Source organism: Notamacropus eugenii, chromosome 6, assembly GCF_028372415.1.
Source record: "Notamacropus eugenii isolate mMacEug1 chromosome 6, mMacEug1.pri_v2, whole genome shotgun sequence".
Taxonomy (NCBI): Eukaryota; Metazoa; Chordata; class Mammalia; order Diprotodontia; family Macropodidae; genus Notamacropus; species Notamacropus eugenii.
Genome location: NC_092877.1, coordinates 155,886,207 through 155,896,886, shown reverse-complemented (window position 1 = coordinate 155,896,886; position 10,680 = coordinate 155,886,207). Strand labels below are relative to the sequence as shown.

Genomic DNA, 10,680 nt, shown 5'->3' with positions numbered 1-10,680 from the left:
TCTATTAATAATAAGGAATGATCCTTTAAACTGAATCAATAGTATAACATGGCACTTTGATCATAACGTGGCATCTGAAGATATCCAAATGATTTGTAGATCTTATATATGGTAAGTTTTTAAATCTTTTTCCCAGCTGGAGATTTGAGTCACAAAACAGGACATGACATGAGTCAGTCAGTAAACAAGAATGAGCAAATTATGGCTCTAACACTCCAGACAGGTAAAAATGTTTGAAAAAAAATCACCAAACTTTCATTGTTTGTGTATTCAGAGACTGGAGATATGTACTTCCCTATATAGTTTTGACTGACTACAGGGAGTGTCTAAGTGTTCTCCTTTACTCAAACTGTCTAAAGTCTTCCTTACCATGCAAGAGGAGAATCCATGATGTGTTCCAACAAGCTCACTTAACAAATGAGGAGAATAAGGATCTAAGAAATAAGACGACTTGTTACCTAATAGATGATAGAGTTAGAACTCAGATTTCTAACTTCTGATTCTACGTTAGTTGCTATCATTACCATCTCCACCATCATCATCTCCACTATTATCATCATCACAGCATCATCATTATCACCACCATCACCAACACTACCACCATCACCATCTCCATCATCATCATCATCATCATCATCATCATCATCATCATCATCACCCTCACCATCACGACCATTATCATTGTCATCATCAACTCAATTCAGCTCTTCCTAGCGATAAGACTCCTGTTATAATAATCAAATGAGAACAAATATAAACAGTTCTTTGTTTTCTTCCCTGCCTGTAGTCTAAACTCCAGGTCAAACTCAACAAAAACCAATAAATTGCCTCCACATCTCACATACAAGTCCTATACCATTGCTCATACCATCTTCTGTGTCTGAAATATTTCCCCTTACCCATATTGCCTTCTGTCCCCCAAACTTTGCTTGCTGAATATCACCCCCTTGGACATAAAATATCAGTTTCTCTATGTGAAACTATTGTAATGACTCCCCTTCAGGACTGACACCGCACTTTGCATATACCAATCTTAGGTACTTGTCAGGTGGTCAGTCAGTAAACAATCACTTGCTGTGTGCTGCTTACTATGAGTACTTACAACTTACTATGCATGAGGATGCAATACAAGTGTTTAAGTACTTTCTAATGGGAAAAGACAAAACATAAAAGGGCATTGAAAGCAGTAGGGAGTAGGATAGGAAATTAAGAGAGGGTGGAAGTACCCAGGCTGGGTACACTGTAGAGAAAATACTGTGGACAAGAATGATGCCTCCTTAAAAAGATGTAAGTTCTGAGAAGAACCAGGCAGGTAGAAGAAGAGGCTGCAGGGCTGGGGTGGGGGCAGGGGGCACTTCCACTGTGAATAGTCCAGAAGTGGAGTGAGCTTCCAGGGTCAAGACTTTTTTGTGGCATGGTAGACCAAGTGCTGGGAATATGGGCAAGCAATATTGCATGGAGAAGAATGCATGAGAGTCATTTGTGTATTTATGATTTCCCTCTACTTGACTGTAAACTGCGCAAAGGCAGATATGGTGGCTTGTTCCCTGCTTCCGGACATGATAATCTGTATAGAAAAATGCTTAGTAAATACTTGTTGATGTGGGTGAGGTGGGGAGGGAGAGCTGAACAGGACACTGATGAGAAAAAAAGTCATGTTACATTTTATCGATTAACACTCTCTGAGTTCACAATGAAGTTTTTTGGGACAATTTTAGTCACTTATTGATCATATGGAATATCTCCTCTAAGCTCATACGGGTAATAGACAGTTGATTGAGGAATTGCTATCATTTACTCATATGTGAATTGAGCAGAAGGTATACTCAAGTACATTCAGTATATCTGATGTGTTGGTTTTTGTCCTATGTTGTATAAAACTTATGCTTCTGATTATCCATTTCCAACTTATGCAAGGTCACTGGTACTATTTGAAGTCCTACTTTATATCTTATTTCTTTCTGATGTTGATATTTATTTGAACTTTAAGAAGATATGAAAACAATTCTGGCATTTCATAGCTCTGTGACTAAGAGCAGATTAATTTTGCCTCAGGTTGCCCATTTGTAAAGCTATAAGTAAGGAGGTAGCAATTGACCAGTTAGTTACTCTACTCTAATGTACTCCAATTCATTTCATTCTATTCCAGCTCATCTGGCTTTACTCCACTGCCCTCTGTTTAACTCCACTCCACATTACTTTACTCCTCTCTACTCCATTCTACTCCACTGCATCTACTTTGCCTTTTTTGGTGTAGTGGATAGAAATCCAACTTAAAATCAGAGAGAACTAGATAGAAGTCCCACATGGGATATGCACTACCTGTGCAACTCTTAGGAAGTCATTCAATGTCTTAGTGCTCTAGGAAGTTTCTAAGATTAAACTTACAGAGAAGTTGCTGGCCCATGTGGATAAAGGAATTTTACTCACCTTCAATTTCCCTGTGTTTATGAAATAACAGTTTTAGTCCCTTTATTTTGCTCTACTCTACTAATATATAATAGTGCCTGTGAATGCATTTAATAAATGTTTGTTAATTTATAGTGTGATAAGATTATGTTATAAAGATTAGTGATTATATGTGATATGATATGCTGTGATATGGCATTTGTGATAAATTTATATGCAATAGTGTTAGCTCAGGTTAAAGATCTAGAAGAAAGCTAATGAAAGCTTTTAAATTAGCTAAATTAAAAAATATATATTAAATTTGACTATTAGCCATAAAATGATAATATTAACTTCTTTGTAGATATCCACATCTATAAAACAACACTACACATATGTATGTAAGACATGCTAGTAGTAAGGCAAGTCTGAATTAAATGATATTTAAATAAATTTTCTCTCTTTTTTGCAGAAATATAGATTTTCAAATAGTTTTAAAAACTTGATCTCTTTTATTTTTCATCACCTCTTATTTCCAATATGTCCTTTGCCTCACTCTCCCAACCATTACATTTAATAAAGAATAAAAAGGGGAAAAAGCAATTCATCAAAATTAAACCTATTAACCAACCTCAATGTTATATTCAGATATATAATTGTTACCACAGCATGATGATTCACATCAGCATTTTCAGCCTGAATAATTAAAAAGTTTGTCATAATAAAACATGGTAACATACATTTAAAATACACATGCATATATTGCATATAATAAATATTTGTATATAATCAGGATTACAAAAATAAAAAAATTCACATAACCCCATATAAAGTAAACAACTGCATACTTCTCAGATAAAGATAAACTATTTATCTGCAGCTAAAATGACCTAAATAATGAGAGAATCATCTCCTTTAATTTATCTTTAGTCTCTAAATACTCTCACACCAGTAATGTACTGAGTGTTTTTATATCTGTCTATCTATCATCTACTTATTTACGTATTTTTTTTGCCTGATTAAGTGTCTTGCAGATTAGTTTTCTCAAAAGCTCACAATATTTCTGACTACTTTTGAATTTAGATAGTACAGAAAGATTGCTTGGATCCCAACCTCCCAAAGCCCTTATTATTGCTACATTATTACGTACTTTTATATTTCTTTCTTGGACAGATGCTGGCATGCTATTTGATATAATTTTTTCAGTTTTGCTAGCTTTGGCAAACCCTAATAACTAAGTATACATTTTCAAAAGTCATAATGATATAAATGACAATAAAAGCATGGTTCTTTTGAGGGAGCATTACTCGGCCTAGTTGAAATGTTTTCTACAACCTTAGAACAGTCAAGTTTGCTTGAGCTTCATTTCCATTTGGCATGATGGTGACCATTACTTAGGGTCTTGCTTAATTCTGTTAATTATTTATTCTTAATTCTCACTGTATCACTATGGAAATGGTGAGAAAGCATTTCCAGGTTCACTGAAGCAAGTAACTTCACCCCTTGGACCACCTGTTCAATATCCACTGCTATCACTAGAGGCAACAAATTCACTTCATCATTTTATTTGAGACATACAGAAGTTTGATGCTGGCTCTTTGAGAGAAGTGCAGTCATCTCTTATCATTCTTTGAAACTGTTCTATTCACAAGGTAAGGATATTCTTGGGTACTGTACCATTTTTAAAATGAAAAAATAATACAGGATAAAGCATTCACTGCATCAAATCTGTGCCAAAGTTCTCAATTTGACCAGTTAGGTACAAATCATGACATTACTGCCTGAATTTGTGGTTTTATATAGCCTAGGGATTCTGAAATAGAGGCATATATTCTCCTCTAACATTACAGAAATCCACTAGTTTTGAACTTCCAATTTGATGATAAATATTCTCTCTTTCTCTGTCTTTTTTTTTTTTTTTTTGGTTATCAATAAATAAGGATACACGTTTTGTCCTGTTAAAATGTACTTCTGTTGATGCGGCAAAACAATGCAACCTCACTCATATTATTCAGCATTTTAAAAGGAGAAATTAAGGGGTCAGTCATGCAGACTAGACAGTCTGCATATGATAGTACCACACCCTAACCTTTTTCTCATCAAAGAATGGGTTAGCAACTCCAGGATTGAATGAAAAAGTATAGAACTCAAAGAAGAACTTTGTCTTACACCTATACAAATGTCACTATTCAGTGGAAAGCTCTCCTTGGAACATATAGAAGTCTTACTGCCCCAACAGTTTTTGTATACCTTTAAAGGCCTTGTCCTACAAACTGGTCCATTTCAGCACCAACCAGATGGTAGTGTGGGGATCTGAGCCAAACGAGTTTATCAGATCCAACCAGGCCACTCAATGTATTCTCTTTTTATGACAGACTGCTGTAGTATGTTCACAGATGACGTTGGTTGGCATAAAGCCCTTCTGGCCCATGTTGATATGTTCATTCCTCATGCTCCAATCTCCTATTTTTTTCAACAAATAAAACTGAGGTATAGATATTGGCTATAATGTTACTTAAAGATATGAGTCTCTAGTCAAAGGGCAGATTCTTATCTCCTTTCTTGTAGACTAAAAGGTTGTTAGAGACCTCCTACTCCTATAGCACATAGTTATATTTGTGTGAAGTATTAAAAATAGATGTTAAAATATGTCCCTCTGAATCAGTCTTTGCCCCATATACAGAAGCAAATGCTTTGTGGTCTGGGAGCTACGTTATTACAGTGTCTCAGGAGAGTCCATATCTCAGTGCATGCAAATGGGTCCAAAAATAAATTTCCTACATAAGCTGGAACATTATAATTTGATATGAATACATGTAAAGCTGAGAGAAAATTGGTGCTAGGTATAAATATTCCATTTGTAATGTTAATTATGTTAATGAGAGTTAAAGATCTTCTCCACTCATTAATGGACCTGCCCATTAAGGGAAGTTTGATTAGGAGAGATTTATTTTGTACACACACACACATATATATACACACATATATGTATATGTATATATACACACATATATGTATATATACACATATATACACATATATGTATATGTGTATGTGTAAGGATGTGTATATATAATGTACATATGTATATATGTGTGTATATATACACACATACACACACACATGTACAGACACATATGAGGTGAGGTTTTGTTTTACTGCTTAGTCCTTGGAAGTGTTTATTTGGCCAGATGAGACTCTGGTTATCATCTAAGGAACACCTTGGCTTTGATGTTAGTGCTTCCCTCTCTCTGGTAACTATGTATGTATGGTCAGACAGTTGAGTCTGTCTGTTGATCTGTGATATATGTATTGCTTATGGTCAGACAATTGAAAACCCTGTCTGTTGATCTTTATTGCTCTGGTTGTATTTTCTCTGAAGTTCAGGGTGCTGACTTTTTCCCCTGAACTAAGTGAATGATACATGTATTTGATTGAAGTGATTGCTGACTCCTCAAAAGTTGCTTTCCTTTTAGAAAATCAGGTCTAAGAACCTGTACAGCAGGCCCTCCTCTTCATGCCAGGGTCCTTGTGGTTACACCATTGCCTACATTTCTGAAAAGAAGGGAAGAAGGATATATTCACCTACTTCTTCTTTATGACAAAGCTTTTCTTTGTAATTTTGCAATAAGTACTTGCATTGCTGTGTAGTGATTGTTCTATTTATAGTGTTTTGGTCATTATGTATATTGGTATCCTGGTTATACTCTCTTCACTTTGCATCACTTCATGTATCTTCCCATACTTCCCTCTATCCATCATATTTGTTTCAGAAGAATATCCCATTATATTTGTATACCACAATGTGTTTATCTATCACCCAATAGATAAATATCTACTTTGTTTCCAGTTCTTTGCTACTTCAAAATGCCTTGCTATAAATATTTTATAGTATATATGACATTTATTTCTATTTTTAGAGGATATAATTTTATAGGGTATAGTCATTTTATGACTGTTTTAGCATAATTTCAAATTGCAACATAATTTCAAATCAGCTAAAAAGGCAGTCAATTCACAAATCCCATCAATACACTTGTGTTTCCATCTTTTGCATGATCACTCCAATATTGACTATGCCTATCTTTTGGCATCTTTGCCAATTTGCTGGGTGTGAATTGAAACCTCAGAATTCTTTTGATAATTTTCTACTTTCAAGTGTGCACAATGCCTTCCAACGATATATTTCCAAAAAAAAAGAATGAGGTGATTTTTAAAGAATGCCTGTTTTGTGTGTAACCCCCATTTGCTTAAAAATATGCAGGAGGAATTTGGCCTCCAGTAAGTTAGAAATTGCCCTTTGAAATGGCATCTGTACAGTGGATGTACTTGACCAGCTCACTCTTCATAGTGGTACAAAGGTAAACAACAAAAGAACTGAAAAAAAAGCCCTGAGGATTGCAAAAGAGTAAAGTTTGATGTAATGAATGTTCCCTGGATTTTTAGAATTTTAATTTTCTGGCAACAATTTCACTAAATATTATTACTTCAACACCAGCCATGTGCCAATACTTTACTGTTCTGTGTTTTTCATTTTTAGGACATTTTCAAGGTAAAATGAAATTGCTGTGTGTGTCATTGTTTCTTCATTATTTTCTTCTCGTACAGGATCTGAGTATGATGGATTCCCATAGCCCAGAAAAAGGAGATTCATCTGAAGTAAAAGAAAGAGGGAACTTAAAGATGTCATTGAACTGAATTTCATTTCCAATATAACTTCATTAACAGTACTAAAGTGTTCTGGAAAGAGGATAATGCTTAAAAACAAATAAGGAGAAAGAAGAGGGAAAATAGATAGAGGGAATTATACAAGCATTACTGAATGAGTTTTTGCTGACTCCACTCAAATTTGTGAAGTATTTTTTTTCAGGAAGATGAGGCTTCCTATCTCCACAGCAAACAAGTGATAGCTTCAGCACAGTATTTTCAATATGCTATTGAAGTTAATGAATATTATTTGCCACTGTTTTCTTAGGTTTATAGTTTTTTTTAAGTGTCTATATGATTTCTCGTAATCAACTATTTTCCCATTGTCACACATCTCTGAAAATACAGCATAATTCAATAAAGAAACAAAATTCATTTTAGAGAATTCATATAATTATATGATTATATCACAAATTCATTTGTTGTTCAAAATGATATATTTCTCTACAACAGAATAATCTTAAGAATATTCTTTGCTTATTTTTTAACCTAAAAGAAGGTTCCCTAGTAAAAGGCAAAAGTTGTATATAAGATCACTGCAGAATGGTGAATAGGAAGAAACCTGTTTCAATAATTGTGCTATGTACCCTTATGAATCTGTTGGAGGTGGCCACACAAGCTGCAAGAAGACTTGTTTCAGCTAGATCATCTCTCTTATCAACATTTCAATTGGTAAATAGTATTTTAGTCACAGTGAAAACAGACCCGCAAATCAGTGCCCATGGGAATCAGGCCCACCATCTAACTATACTTTTAAATCCACAGTTCAAGGATACCTCTGTCTACCTACCTACAGCAAGGTGAAATTGACCTGAAATACTACAGGAAGGTTCTCATGGATTAAGTTGCCAGATGCATGTCAAAGATAATTACTAAGAAAGAAAACAGAACCTTCCTTGCTGAAATTATGGGAGAGATGACAGAGAGGGTAGCAAAAGCTTAAGCACATTAACCTCTGGTCAACATCGGACTTACCTCCAACATTGTGACTGCCTCATTTTCCTATGCTGATCTTACATCACACGGTGAAACCCTGTACTTCCCACACCTGGAATTCAATCCCTATCATGACCTGAGAAAAAAACCACATGGCCCAGACCACACAGTCCTTATGTAGACAAAGATACAATGGGAAAACTACATTCTTGTCTGTAACATTGCCCCAGTAAATTTACAAATTATTAATAAACTAATTATGTCCCTCATGATTTTTTTCCTCAGCTCTGAAATTTAGACTTTCTGTTGTGTACATACAAAAATATTAAACCCCAAAACAAAACAACACACCCAAAGAGAAGTCAGCAAGAGGAAACTCAGGCAATATTTAGATAATTTAATTAATTGACATAGAGAAAATCCATATGAATAAGAACAATTGGGAATATTTTCTTATTGCCCTTACACCCATATTCTAATGAGATGTTAATTCATATTTTTGAGCCATTAATCTACTTTGCATATAATATGTTTTGTATTTTTTGTAATATGGGTCAACTTTGGAATAGTGATTTCTCTGCCCTTCTATGTACCACAGCAAAAAAAAAAAAAAAAAGGCCTTTCATTCTGGATTATATTACAGAATGACCCAAGATGGGTAGAGATTAGAGACTTACTAGCTATATGACCTTGCGTAAGTCACTTAGCTCCTGTTTGCCTCAGTTTACTCAATTTTAAAGTGTGAATAATAATAGCAGCTACTTCACAGAGTTATTTTGAGGTGTAAATGAGATAAAATTTGTGAACATGTAGCACAGTACCAGCCACTTAATGCATGCTGCTTAATAAGTGCTTTTTCCCCTTCTTTCCTTGGTATCTTCATAGTGCCTTGGCCTAGCAGATTCAATGAGTATCTGTTGAATTTGACAAAATTTACCTCTTTAGGAATCCAGTGAACTGTGGCAAATACACATTTAAAATGTTCAATAATTGATGTTATTCTTGTTATTAACAGGTATGCAGTGCTTTGGTTTTTGGTTTTGTTTTTTTGATAATGACCACCAATGGATTATTTATACAAAGGAAGTATAAACAAGTGTATAGAAGTTTCCTTTGATTACAAAGTGTAGAGGAATTTTCTAAACAATTTATTAATAAAACAGTATTGACCATTGTAGAGACTGATTAATTGATGACTAATTCCTAATGGGATTATAGGGCATGTGACATTAGATGAGAGCAAATGATTAGATACAAAGAATTTCCGGTGACTAGCTGGCTGAAGATTCAGTCACACCCCTGCCTTTTTGCCTTTAAAAAGAAAGAGAAATGTCTGAGGAAGGAGTTCACTCTATATTTTCTGATACTCCTCTAAAAAGAGCATAATTAGTTCAAAGCAAAGGAATTTACTCAATTGGCATAGTAAGAAATTGAAGTATAAATTGAAGTAAATTTTTTCACAAATATAGTGTTTATGAGAAGGGTGGATACTCACCAAGGTCACAAGTGGAGAGGTCCACAAAGAGTAAATACTCATGAACAAGGCAATTTATATCTCCAGTGCCATGGGACTCCTTCAATGTGTCCTCTTATGGTGATTTTATGCTCATTCTGTGCCTAGTGGCATAAGATATCCGTTGGGCAAATATTTCCACTATGCTTTGGACTCAGGTAAAATTCTGACCTAGGATTTTGCAATGTACTTTTGGTCCAACAGGAGTTCCAACTTCAGACCCTGCTATCCACCAATTAAAATTTCAGAACTGGATTCTTGATTCTTTCTTTGATTGACTCAAAGACACTTTAAATTCAGCTCTCCTGGATAGTTTCAAGTGACTCTGTTGCAAGGTGCTGTGGTTGATGGGATAGAGGAAGAGAGGCAAGGAGAAAGAAATCTCTTCCCCTTATCCTGCTTACTCTTCATTCAGGTTCAAGTAGAGAGCCAGTAAGGATGCATCATGCACACACAAATAGCAAAAAGTAAAATAATTTTAGAATATATATTTTTGTTCTAATGTGTTGGTGAGCCTCTTGTTATGCATGAATTGGTTTTGCCTATGTTTTCTGTAACTTTAGGCTGTAAAATATTTCTTCTAGGAGTCATTTTCCTTTACCTTAAATTTTATAGTGTGTTAAGGACAACATCTTGCATGGGATAATGTTAGTCAGATAATATTTATATAAACTTCCTTATAAACTTGTCTTTTGGTATGTCTACCATGCTTTGTTCCTTTAATATTTTGGAAAAATAGAATTAGAATTATTTCACTTTGAAAATACCTTCACTTAATATACACATTCCTGGTGAGGTAAGGTTTCCTGGAATTTATGACATTTGACTTGAACTTGGTTAAAAGAAAGGATTCAGACATATGAACAGGCACAGAGGTACTTTATAAATGCTTAATGAATAAGTATCTTGGGTATATATAGCAGGATTTTAATAAATGCTTGTTGATTTTATTGGTTCAGGGAGCAACTTGACATGTCATAGCTCTATTTGTGATGTATTTAGACGTCTATTATAAAAATCTGGTGTTGCTGATAACTATTAATTTTTTTAATTAATTAAAGCATCGTTAAGGACTATATGTATATGATTTGCTACTATTGCTATTTTTTCCCTTTGTATCCAGCGTAAGGAGATGA

General features: G+C 34.5%; 1 long non-coding RNA gene across 1 annotated transcript; it reads left to right on the top strand.

Annotated features, from left to right (window-relative positions):
- Positions 1–3,792: 3,792 nt before the first annotated feature.
- LOC140510731 (uncharacterized) lies at positions 3,793–8,288 on the top strand. Its single transcript, XR_011969354.1, has 2 exons — positions 3,793–4,040; positions 6,997–8,288. It is a non-coding gene; the product is annotated as an uncharacterized lncRNA (long non-coding RNA).
- Positions 8,289–10,680: the final 2,392 nt, after the last annotated feature.